General features: G+C 35.6%; 1 pseudogene; it reads right to left on the reverse strand.

Annotated features, from left to right (window-relative positions):
* Positions 1–277: 277 nt before the first annotated feature.
* Positions 278–1,216, reverse strand: LOC130849216 (olfactory receptor 5AN1-like; annotated as a pseudogene).
* Positions 1,217–12,455: the final 11,239 nt, after the last annotated feature.

The following is a 12,455-nucleotide window of genomic DNA, read 5'->3' on the forward strand; positions in this document are numbered from 1 at the left end:
TGAGTACTTTTCTTTCAAGAAAAGTATTCTGATAGATCAATAAATGCTGAGGCCACTCTACATGTAGGATGAAAACAGTGGGCTTCCAGAGCTCAAAGATATTGTGTTTGTGTGGCTTGATTTAGCTGTTGGTTAATTTTGGCATATTATCAGGGTCAAATTCATCCTTCTTTGTCCAAGGCAGTATGCATTTTATAATAGTCCATTCATATCAATATTATTGATTGTTGAGGTGATTCTAACAGGAAAAATCTATCAGACATCTCAATCTGTGACCTCAGCAACATTCTCTCTTCTTTTGCAACCTCTTCAATGCATGTTTGATTTCTTTGTTCCTCAGACTATAAATCAAAGGATTCAACATGGGAGTCACCTCCGTATAGAAGACTGATGCAAATCTATCAAAGCTGGAGGAACCACCAATGCTGGAACTTAAATAGACAAAGATACTTGAGGTATAGAAGAGGGTAACTGCTGTCAGGTGAGAAGCACAGGTGTTGAAAGCCTTGAATCTGCCTTTTGCTGAAGTGATCTTCATGATGGAGATGACAATGTAGACATAGGATATCATGATAAGTAGAGCATTTATTATCCCAAAGATCATCATTAATATGGCAGTCAGGAATTGTGCAAAGAAAATGTCAGTGCAGGACAGAACTAACAGCTGGGGCATGTCACAGAAGAAGTGATGGATGACATTAGGCCCACAGAAGTGGAGCTGAAGCATGGCACACAATTGGGAAATAGAAGCAGAGAGTCCAGCCATATAGGACCCCAGCACCATCTAACCACAGAGAGTGGGTGACATGATTGATGAATAGAGAAGTGGATTACAAATGGCAGTATATCGGTCATAAGCCATGGCTGTCATGAGACAAGACTCACTCAGTCCCATAGTTGCAAATACAAAGTATTGAACAACACAACCCACGTAGGTGATAATTTTGTGCTCCTGGAAGAAATCATAAAGCATCTTGGGGGCTGTGGAGGTCACATAGCATGTATCTATGAAGGAAAGGTTACTGAGGAAGAAATACATGGGTATGTGGAGGTGGGAATCCATTCTTATTAAGATGATGAGGGACATATTCCAAGTCAGAGTCATAATGTACATCACCAGGAATACAACAAAGAGCACTGCTATAATTTGGTGAAAATCTGAGAATCCCAAGAGGATAAAATGGGTGATCTTTGTAATATTTCCTCTGCCAGTCATTGGCTTTGTACTCCTAAAATCAGAAAATAGACAAGAGGATGCATTGCTGATTCAAGTGAAAAGGTAACATTACAATTCTCATATATGCCATATTTTTCCTCCATTGAACACTAGAAAAAAGAAAATGATTCACTGCCTTAGAGGAGAAACCTGAGTTTTTCACCTTTACTTGTCAAGGAGTGCCTTCTCAGTGTTTCAGGTTCCAAATTATTTCATGAGGTCTAATGATTATTAAAAGATATATTTAAAAAGCTGATTGAAAACTTTTTTAAAAGCAATAGAAATCCTGTTATTATTATATATAAGGAAGAAATCATTGATTAAAATAACAGGTTTTTAAAAGACCTCTGATAATTCAATGTATAACTGCTGCTTTATAATAGTATAGCATAAGTGGCATAATTTCAGAATAAATTACAAATAATTCTTCTCTCCTAGATTAAAATCTAGATAAATTTTTATACTTTCTTCTTTTATCCATATGAAAAATTAATCTGTTTGTAATAACTTCTCAAACTTTAAAAGAAAATATTCACTACAATGGCTCCTAAATGGGCATAGAAAATTATACCATGATATAATCCTGATAATTTGTTGGAGGGACAGAGCAGGTATATCAATGCTGTGCAATAATTAAGTTATGCAATAATCCTTCTTAGGGAAGCCTCGTGCAAAATACTCCAAAGATAGGCTAGTACAGCTCACAACTGATCTCAACTATTGTTTTAATTTTATGATATTTTTCTTCTTAGGAAATAGCATAGAACTGTGGTCAAGGATTCAGACTTCAGAGTTTTAGTTGTGAGTGTCATAATCAAGATAGCAATATTGGTCATCCTTCATTTCAGTCCGCCTCACCAGAAAAACAATTAGCAACTATTCATAGGCAAGATACCAGTGTGAAAATCCTAAAACACAGGAATGAGGGTGAATCATCCCTTGCCCCGGGCCACATTGACCAAGAAGGACCACATTAGAAGAGTAGAGGAGAAGTTACATTCTGACAGCATTGCCATTCCCTACTACTGGTTCAATGCCACACCAAGGGGGCCCAGCAAATTGGACAACCTAGAATAAATAGATAAATGTCTAGAAATATGCAACTTAGAAAAACTGAATCAGGGAGAAACAGAAAGAATGAACACACCAGTAACTACTAAGGAGATTGAATCATTCATCAAAAACCTTCCAACAAGACAAGGGAATCCTCCTGCACTGTTTGTGGGAATGTAAATTGGTACAGCCACTATGGAAAATAGTTTGGAATATCCTTAAAAAAACTAAAAATAGAACTACCGTATGACCCAGCAATCCCACTACTGGGCATAACAATGTTCACTGCAGCACTATTTACAATAGCCAGGACATGGAAGCAACCTAAATGTCCACCAACTGATGAATGGATAAAGAAGATGCGGCACATATATACAATGGAATATTACTCAGCCATAAAAAGGAATGAAATTGAGTTATTTGTAGTGAGGTGGGAGGACATGGAGTCTGTCATACAGAGCAAAGTAAGCCTGAAAGAGAAGAACAAATACTGTATGCTAACTCATATATATGGAATCTAAAAAAAAAAAATGGTACTGATGAACCCATTGACAGGGCAAGAATAAAGATGCAGATGTAGAGAACGGACTTGAGGACATGGGGTGGGGGGTGGTGGGGACGAAGCCGGGACGAAGTGAGAGAGTATCATGACATATATACACTACTAAATGTAAAATAGATAGCTAGTGGGAAGCTGCTGCATAACACAGGGAGAGCAACTTGATAATGGGTGATGACTTAGAGGGCTGGGATAGGGAAAGTGGGAAGGAGTTGCGGGAGGGAGGAGATTCGGGGATATATGTATAAATACAGCTGATTCACTTTGTTGTACAGCAAAAACTGGCACAACAGTGTAAAACAATTATACTCCAATAAAGAGAAAAAAAATAAAAATTAAAACCTCCCAAGAAAGAAAAGCCCAGGACCAGATGGCTTCATGGTGAATTCTACCGAACATTGAAAAAGAATTAATGCCAATCATTTTCAAACTCTTCCAAAAAGTGGAAGAGAAAGGAACATTTCCAAACTCATTTTACAAAGCCAACATTACTTGGATACCAAAGTGACATAAGGACACTACAAGAAAATAAAACTTCAGGTCATTACCTTTGATAGGGATTTTAAAATTCTCAACAAAATACTAGCAAACAAAATTCAGCAGCACATAAAAGGGATCATACACCATGATCAGGTAGAGTTCATTCTTGGGATGAAAGAATGGGTTCAACATACACAAATCAATAAATGTGACATTTTACATTAATAAAATGAAATATAAAAATCATATAATCCTCTCAATAAATGCACAAAAAGCATTTGACAAATTCAACATCCAAACATGATAAAAACTCTCAGGAAGTTAGTTATAGAAGGACTTTACCACAACATAATAAAGGCCATAGTAACACACCCTCATCTAACATAATATTCAATGATGAATGATTGAAAGCTTTTCTCTTAAGATCAGGAATAAGACAAGGGTGACCACTCTAACCATTCCTGCTCAACATAGTACTAGAAGTCCAAGCCAGCCCAATCAGGCAAGAAAAATAAATAAATAAATAAATGAACAAATAAATAAATAAATAGCATCAGAATTGGAAAGAAAGAATTGAAATTGTTTCTGTTTATAGGTGACATGATTTGTAATATAGAAAATCCTACAGACTCTACCCAAAAACTGTTATATCTTACCCGCAAATTTAGTTAAGCTACAGGATACAAAATCAATATATACAAATCAGTAGCATTTCTATAACCTAACACGAATTATCTGAAAAGAAATAAAGAAAACAATTCCATTTAAAGTAGCATCGGAAACAAATAAAATACTCAGGAATGAATTAACCAAGGAGGTGAAAAATCTTTAAAATGAACACTCACTAGAAGACACTGACAAAACAAATTGAAAAGACACAAGTAAATAGAAATTGCATCTTTATTAATTGGAAGAATGGATATTGTTAAAAAGTCCATAGTGTCCAAAGCCACTGGTAGTTTCAATGCAATCCCTATCAAGATTCCAGGGGCATTTTTCACAGAAACAGAACAAATAATCCTGCAATTGGCATGGAACCACAAATACCTTCAACAGGCAAAGCAATCCTGAAAAAGAGAACAAAGCTAGAAGCATTATGCTTCTTGATTTCAAATTATATTACAAAGCTATAGTAATCAAAAGATTATGGTACCAGTATAAAAACACACATAGAGTAGCAGAACATATTTATGAACCCAGAGATGAAACAATGCATATATGCTCAACTAATATTTGAAAAAGGTGCCTAAAATACTTAATGGAGAAAATACAGTCTCTTCAAAAATGCTATTGGATATTAACATACAAAAGAATGAAACTAGACCCTGAACTTACACCAAGCCCAAAACTTAACCCAAAATTTTTTAAAGACTTAAATATGAGACCTCTAACCATAACACTCCTAGAAGAAAACATGTGGGAACAGCTTCTTGATATGGGTCTTGGTAATGACATTTTTTTGGATATCACACCTAAAACACACACAAAAAAACAAAATAAAAAAAAAGTGAGATTATATCAAACTAAAAAGCTCCTCATAGCAAAAGAAATAAATAAAATGAAACGGTAACCTATGAAATGGGAGAAAATATATATAATAAGGGGTTAATATCTAAAATACATAAAAAATTCTACAACTCAAAAGCTAGAAAATAATCCAATTAAACCATGGCATAGAACCTAAATAGATATTTTTCAAAAAAATACATCCAAATGACCAACAGGTACGTGAAAAGGTGCTCAACATCACTAATCGCCAGGGAACTATAAAACAAAGCCACAATGAGACATCCTCTCACACCTGTTATAATGGCTATTATCAAAAAGCAAGAAGTAACTAATGCTAGCAAGCATGTAGAGAAAGGGAAACCTTGTGCATTGCTGTAATGCACAGTCACTATGGAACACAGAGTGGAGTGTCTTCAAACAATTAGAGCTAAAACTACATATGACCTAGAAATTCCACTTCTGGGTATATACCCAAAGGAAATGAAATCGGTGTCCCAAAGAAATATCTGAGCCCCCATGTTCACTGCAGTATTATTTACAATAGCCAACACATTCAAACAACCTAAGTGTCCATTGAAAGATGAATGGATAAAGAAATTAGTATATATATACACATATATATGAAATATTCAGGCATGAAAAAGAAGAAATTTTTGGCATTTGCAACAACCTAGATAGACCTTGAGGGCATTGTGCTAAGTGAGATCAGTCAGACAGAGAAAGACAAATACTGTATGATCTCACTATATATGGGATTATAAAAAAAAAAAAAAGCCCTCATTTTAAAAAATCAGATTGTGGTTGACAGAGGCAGGGGTAGGGGATGAGGGGATTGGGTGAAGATGGTCAAGAAGTATAAACTTCCAGTTAGAAGATAAATAAGTTCTGGGGATGTAATGTACAACATGATGACATTGGTTTACAATGCTGTATTGTATATTTTAAAGTTGCTAAGAGTAGACCTCAAAAGTTCTCATAATAAGGAAGAAAATTGTGTCTATGTGAAGTGATAGATGTTTACTAATCTCATTGTGGTAATTATTTTGCAATATATACGTATATCAAATCATTCTGTTGTATACCATAAACTTATACTATGTTATATGTCAATTATACCTCAACAAAACTGGAAAATATTTTTATATTTATGTTAGTTCTTTAGTCTCCTGTAAATTCATATTTGTGTGTGGTAAGAGATAGAGGTCTGTATCAGTTACAGTTCTAATACCCTCTTACTTGTCCCAGTGGCTTAAACACATTAGGTATGATTTACTTGAAACAAAGTAAGGGCAGCAAGAGCCCTTGAACTATTAAGTTAATGGGAGGGTTATATGAGGATATCCATGCAAATTCTCAGCACAAATTTAGAAATTGTTTGATAGGTGTTGGCTATTACTTTCACTGATTGTTTAGAGGTAACCATGAACGACAGCTGTACTCTTGAATAGGGGTGCCAGGGATGCTAGGGTTTTATGGATTAATTTGGGGAAATTCCTGAGACATCACTGGCCCTCTAGATGGTCAGGCATCTTTACTTCTAGGTCATAGCCTCCTCTAAACCTCATTTAGAGGTAAGTCAAAACCCTGGAGCCATGAAGATACAAGCTGCATAAATTATTTTCAATTCAGTTTGCTTGAAGTCAATGCACTTGGGTCAAATAACAACCAGCATCAAGCTATGAGGAGCCATGATGTGGAGAAAGAGTCAAAGTAAATATTAAAGCCAATGTACTACAAAGATATATTTCTTACTTTTTGTTAATACAGTCAGCATGTTGGCACTTACTCACAGATTCTTAATAGATAGCACTTATTGACTCTGCTAAGTAACCAAACTGTTTTCCCTTGTGATAAAAGAGTAATAATAAAAGCCAAGAAAATATAGAAAAAATAATTCAAAGGGACTTGAACTTTCAGATATTTGAAAGCATTATAAACATTGATATTTCATTATCCTTGTAGAAATGGGCATATGTCAAAAGGACATATAGAAATTGAAGAATAAATTTAAATATTGGTAAGAATTTAATACATGACTAACTTAGTTATTTTATTTTTACTTTTTTTAAGCTCTTTATTGGTAGTTATTTTAAACTGATGGAAAAGGCTTCCATAAATGTTCTATGTAACCTGACTTACTGTAAGTAAAACTCATTAGGGAAATTAATAGATATGCATTTCTATAATCTTGGGATGAAAAAGAAATTTGCAAAATATAAAATTAAACTATAAAGTGTAAGAGAAAAACAATAACAATTTGAAGCTTGGTATGGCTGACAAACTCACTTGTATAAAGTAATTTTGAAATACACTTGATGAAATAGGAAACATAGTCACAAAATATAAAAAAGACAATGTGGTAACACCTTTAATAACAAAATGTCAATAAGAGATGGGCACACATATGTAACACTGATGAAGGCACGAAATGCTTCTACCATTTCTGGGGGAAAATTTGTATAATTTCTATCTCTCTCTCACACACACACACACACACACACACACACACTACAAAACATGTGCCCATTACAAATGACAAAAGTAATGAGTGTAATGATTTTTATTTTCTTCTTTATACGTGTCTGTGCTTTTTCAAATTTCTACAAATATTTTGTTTATAATAAGAATGACTTATTAACATATAGATCTCTAATCCTAGTAGTTAGAACAGAGAAAGGGAGTAAAAGAGAGGGAGAGGGAGAGGGAAAGTGATGGAGAGAGAGAATGACATAAAGAGAACAACAGAGAATAGACTTTCAGATTTTCCTGACTTTACTGGCTGTGTCACCTTTAGCAAGTTATTAACCTTTCTATGCCTCAGTTGTCTCATTTATAAATAGGGCTAATAAGATTTGCCACTCATAGTGTTGTTTCAGGGACTGAATGACATCAAGAGCTTATCAAAACCTTTTCCAAATCTGATCAACTAAAGATGTGGTCATTTGGGAGGTTGTGCAAGACGCAAAATTGGGTTAAGAAAGCCAGAAATGTTGCTGAATGAAGAAGAACATGGTAAGTAGAAGATTAAAAGGCATAGCTATACCAACACTACCTGGGCTTGGAGGGGGGCATCTCTGATACCTGTGTCACCCACTCTAGAGTCTCCAGGCACCCAGGGTCTCCAAGGATGATTGTGGAGAGCTGTTTGAAGTATTTCAAAAGAACAGTGGAACTGAGCATGAGTACTTAGTCAAATAATTGTTAGTAACCAGCTTGGCTTTGCTATTAAGAAATCATGAAGCAAATCTATATATTGAAATGGAAATCAAATTAATTATGATTATATTAAAACATTCTCAAGGGAATAAATTAAATTGAGTCCTTGCAATGAAGAAAGACAGGAAACATAGACAAACATATTTTGATCATAGTTTATTCTCCTGAAATTTGATAAATTATTAATCTTAATTCAGCATTCAGTTAACTTTTGCTTTATGTTAGGCTTTAAAGACATGTTATTTGAATCTAAATGATCCTTTACTCCCATTTTAAAGGTGAAAGAAAAAGGCAACAGAGTTCAGTATTATAACTTTATGAAATTGTAGAACTAGAATTCAACATTTGTCCCACACACCAGAATAATACCTGAAATCTTAGGATACAGATTAATATCTTCACTGAAAGAACACTTGGGGAAGAACTCTATGTGGAGGGTGTGGAAATGAGAGAGAGGGAAAAGTGGAAGATTGGGACAGTGTGAGGACTACAAATCTTGCTCTGCAAAGCTCCGACTAAATTAAAAGGCTATAGAGATAGAAGAGAATCCTCTATTCTCTATAAATCTTTCCCTCTCACCTTGACCAGGTTCCCAGGAAGACAGAGTTCTTACAAGGGTTGAAACTGCATATTTCTTTTGGAAAGGAATTTTCCAGATGGGACTACTGCACTTCAGGATGGAAACTTCGGCCATGAAATTGGCTCCACACACAGCCAGAGAGATGCCCACACTGGGGATCCCCTTACATATGTTACTAAGGGCAGAGGTGAAATGAAAAAGACAACAGAGGAAGAAAACTCTCTAGGTACTCGCTCTCTGGAGTCAAGGTTGCCATGGAGTTTTTGTCCTTGCTAATTTCATGCACAACTTTGCCATGTCTCTTTGGGTTCAATTCCCCATGTACCCATGGTCCTATCAAGATCTCATAATTATAGCTCTTCCTCTAACAAATTTGGAGTCATTTGAGCTGGAAGGGACATGGTGATCATCTAGTCCAGTACCTTCAATTTCCAGGTGAAGAGCTGAAGCCAGTGGAGCTAAGAGATTTGCCCAAGATAACACAGCTAGCTGGTAATAGCTTCAAAACGATAAATTAGATAGGTGGACACACCCTGTTTACAAAGCACCTTCATTTTAGATATATACATATGTACATCTTTTTATTGTAAACACCTGACCTAAATCAATCATCACAGCAGCCCTGTGAAGCAGACATGGCATTATTTCCTATGCATAAGGTGAGGAAATCAAAACAATAAGGGACATATTCAAACTATTCATGAGAGGGCCACGGATTGTTGTGGTTACAACAGTGGGCATTGGTATCAACATATCTGGATTGAAGACCATCTCTTCCACTTGAGGATTCTGTGATCTTGAGCAAATTAACTTCTCTAAGCCTCAGTATTATCACCTATAAATATGACTGATAGTAGAATCGAATTTGAGAACCCTTATTAAGCTATTACAAGAGTATGTAGTCCACACCTTGCCTTCTATTAATGCCAGGTATAATTTGTCTGTTCTGAATTGGAGTTCTTTCCAACATACTATGCTACATCGCTAATTCTTCATTAAAAATATCTAATTAAGACCATTCCCACACTTTTTTTGTTTAGTTTTTGTCCTTTTTTAAATAGGGGCTCAGGTACCCTCCAATTACTATGGATATAGAGATGTTTTTGGAAGGTCCCATTCTTGGTTGGATCTACTTCAGCTGATGTCACTGCTAGGGAGAAGGAGGTGTGTGGGCAGTGAGTTAATTACATAATTTAACTCCTGCTAATTGGGTAGTACATATATATGCCTCTATAAAAAATGTAAGAACTTAATTTTTAAAACTGAACAGATTCTTGACATAGTTTTACAGATATAAGACCAAAACATAGAGTTTGGGAGCCATGGCCAAGCAATGGAGGACATGTTTCTGGTCAGCAAGAACCATTCATTTCCACAAATCACACTTTGAAAAATTAAAGATTGGTTGTTCCTATGCTAACACATATATATGGAATCTAAAAAAAATGGTACTGGTGAACAGAATGGCAGAGGAAGAATAAAGACACAGATGTAGAGAACAGACTTGAGGACATGGGGAGGTGGGGAAAGAGAAGCTGGAACAAAGTGAAAGAGTAGCATTGACATTTATATACTACCAAATGTAAAATAGATAGCTAGTTGGAAGCAACTGCCTAACACAGGGAGATCAACTTGATGCCTGGTGATGACCTAGAGGGGTGGGAGGAAGGCTTGGGAGGGAGGCTCAAGAGGGAAGGGATATGGGGGTATATGTATAAATACAGCTGATTCTCTTTGTTGTACAGTGGAAACTGGCACAACAGTGTAAAGCTATTATACCCCAATAAAGATCGAAAAAAATAAAAATACAATACAATAAAATAAAATACAATAAAAAAAATAAAGAAAGATGGGTTGTTGCTACACTAGGAACAACATGGCAGACCTCAATATGCCCCCAAAAGCCTATCTGTAAAAGGGATAATTTCCCAGCTGTCAACTTCATCTGTTAATAGAAAAAAAAATCACATCTATGCAATGTAACTATATGAATTATACAATGTACTGGAAGTACTAAGGTGATAGGTGTAAAACTTAGTCAATAATCTCCTGTCTGAAAAAACATCTTTTTTAAAATTCTTTTTTATTTCTCTTGATTGGACTCTGAGACTCTGTGATAGCTGTGTGTGGCTCTTCTGCTGCCTGGTCAAACTTAAGGTCCTGGAACCTCTGGGAGGCCCAGCTCTATGGGACTCAGGGTCCAACTCAGGTTGTCTACACACAACCTGACAGCCTTCATCTCTGAGGTCTTTTCTGGTCTCTGAGAAGTTTCCATGAAGAGTGCTGCAGGCCCACCTATGCCCAGTAATTGACAACTTTGGCGTTTCTGCCCTCTGAGCATCTCTCTTACTCTTGACCTTAAAAGTGCCTTTTCTTTCTATCATTCTTTCTTTCATTTCTTTTTCACAATTCACGTCACAGGCTCAAGGCGTAAGTTGGAAGGAGGAGGTTACTTGGAAATAAAGGCAGACAAATCTTTGTCCTCCTCGCCTGTCCTCTCCTTTCTTTTCCTTTTCTTTCCTCCTCTCCTACTTCTCTCTCTTTCTCCTTCCATCTCTCTCTTTCCTTCTCTCTTGTTCTCTGTGTGTGTGTGTGTGTGTGTGCACGCATCTCACACACACACATTCTGTTCCAGATTGAGTATATTGTTCATTTTAAAACTAATTTTCACATATTTAATTTTATACATTAGTAATATTTTATTTTTATTGATATGAAAATAAACGCTTAATTTTAACAATAAAGAAAATTGGTGAAAGAAAAGAATAGTGTGTTTGGCTTCCTGGGTACTTGTCATTTCACTGCATATAATATCTATCAGAATCCTGTTTTCAGGGTAGGGTTTTTTCTACCTACGTCTAAGCATGGAAACAGGCTTTTTAAACTGAATTCAGCATAAGTGGCACTGCCTCAGACAGATCGCTTGGTGGTGGCAGTTAAATATAATGGTACCAGCAGCTACTATGGAAAACAGTATTGGGGGGGTGGGTTCTCAAAAATCTAAATATAGAACAACCATATGACCCAGCAATTCCATTCATGAGCAGCATAGGTTCAAAAGAATGAAAACACTAGTTAGAAAATATACATGAGCCCCAATGTTCATAGCAGCATTATTTACAATTGCCAAGATATGAAAGCAACCTAAGTGTCCATCAGCAGATGAATGGATAAAGAAGATGTGATATACATATTCTGTGGGTGTATGTATATATACACACACACACAATGGAATTCTACTCACCCATTAAAAAAAATAAAATTTTGCCACTTGCAGCAATGTGGATGGACTTGGAATGGTTATGCTAAGTGAAATAAGTCAGATAGAGAAGGAAAAATACTGTATGATACCACTTATATAGGAAACCTAAAAAATAAAACAAACAGTGAATATAACAAAACAGAAAAAGACTCACAGATATAGAGAATGAACTAGTGGTTGACAGCGGAAAGAGGGAAGAAGGAAAAGGGAAAGGGCAAGAAATGTGGAGGGGGATAAGAGACATGAACTACGAGGTATAAAATAAATAAGCTACAAAGGTATATTGCACAACGCAGGGAATACAGACAACATTTTACAATAATATAAAAGGAATAACAACTTTACAAATTGTGGATCATTATGTTGTGCACCTGAAACATATAAAATATTGTACATCAACTATACCTCAAATAAATAAATAAATAAATAAAAGAACAAAATTTAAAAAAATAGCACCAAAAAAACAGGAAGCCAGATTTTCACTCAACTCTCTACCTGGTTATTCCTGTCTCCTACAAAGTTTCTCTTACATATTCTTACACCTTTCTTCTTTATAAGGGTAATAATACCAGCACAAATA

This window comes from Hippopotamus amphibius, chromosome 3 (assembly GCF_030028045.1).
Source record: "Hippopotamus amphibius kiboko isolate mHipAmp2 chromosome 3, mHipAmp2.hap2, whole genome shotgun sequence".
Taxonomy (NCBI): Eukaryota; Metazoa; Chordata; class Mammalia; order Artiodactyla; family Hippopotamidae; genus Hippopotamus; species Hippopotamus amphibius.